Consider the following 1,531-nt stretch of genomic DNA (forward strand, 5'->3'; position numbering starts at 1 on the left):
AACTGATTTTTGTGTATTGTAAACTAGGGAGTCAGGATGATCATGGAGCCCTATATTAAAAAGACCACTCTTTCTCCACTGAAATGCTGTGCCACTTTTGTCCTAAATCACAAGACTGCATGCAGAAGTCTGTCTGTATGCTGGCCCCTGTTTCATTGGTCTACTTGGCTATCTCTGCTCTGCCTTAATTAACTGTAGCTCTAATAAATCTTGACATCTGCTAATGTAAGCCCTCTAACTGCTCTTCTTCAAAACTGTCTTAGCTCTTTCTGGCCCTTTGCTTTTCTTATCAGTTTCAGAATCAGCTGGATAATGTTCATGAAAACTGTCTTCTGGGGTTGTGATGGGGATGCATAGAATGTATAAGTCAATTGGGAAAAAATTGATAACTTTTTGTATTGAATGTTCTGACATATCCCTCTATTTAGGTCTTACAGAATTTCTCTAAATAATACCTTGTATTTTCATCTTAGAAGTCTTTCATATGTTTTGTTAGTTTCATTCCCTGGTGTGTGACATTTTTGGATATTTTTTATAAATGATATTTTCAAGTTTTTAAATCATTTAACAAAATAATTTATTGATTCTAATAGTTAATAAATTCTTGAGGATTTTCAGTATACACAATCACGTTATCAATGAATAACCACATTTTTATTTCTTCTTTATCATTTTTATGTCATCCATTTTATTTTCTTGTTTTATTACACTGTCTAGGGCCTATAGTACAGTGCTGAATAGAAGTGTTGATAGTAGATTTTTTTGTGTGTGCTTTAGGTGCAAATTTACAGAGTTTGTTTTACATTCAACATTTCATGTACATTTGGTTTCACTCTGAAGTTACCATCCCCAGCCCTAACCCACTCTCCTCCCCTCCCTGCCCAGTACCCCCCACCCTGCCCCTCATAGTTATGGACTCCTGTGTGTCCTGCATTTCCTCCATGCGAATGTTGCCCCTCTGGTGCCCTGTGATCGATGGCTACAAGGGATGCATCTCCGTAGAGTATGTGGGTGCGTCACCTTGCGTTGAGTGGTCTACGTGTATGTCTTATTTACTATTGGGCTGAGAGCCAGCCCCTGGGAGTGAGTATTATTTCAGGCTCAAAGTGTATCCTAGGGCCATAGTATTGGGGGTCCCACCAGACTCCATATGACCAATAATTCTGGTCATTATTGTGTTTTTGGATTTTGTTCCACATTTTTCCTCTCATTCTGTCCAGGATCTCCAGTTTTGATCCTTTCCTGAGTGGTTGGCATTGGTAGCCGGGCACCATCTAGTTCTTCTTGTCTCCATTGTGGCCATTGTGTCCTAGGGTTGATTGCTTCCAAATGCCTAGTTTTTTACACTCTTCTTTGCTTCCAACAATAGAAGACCATTAGGTGCATCTTAGATGGCTGGTTGAAAGCTTTTAAGACCTCAGTCGCTACTTACCAAAGTAGGTTGTGAGACAAGATTTTTATGTATTGTGTTGTGCCAATGGAGGCTGGTGTCCCCCAGTACTGTGGTCCTGAGTCAGTAGATCCGTTGGCT

The sequence above is a fragment of the Orycteropus afer genome, unplaced genomic scaffold (assembly GCF_000298275.1).
Source record: "Orycteropus afer afer isolate SDZICR_OR568_19922 unplaced genomic scaffold, OryAfe1.0 scaffold00106, whole genome shotgun sequence".
NCBI classification, from domain to species: domain Eukaryota; kingdom Metazoa; phylum Chordata; class Mammalia; order Tubulidentata; family Orycteropodidae; genus Orycteropus; species Orycteropus afer.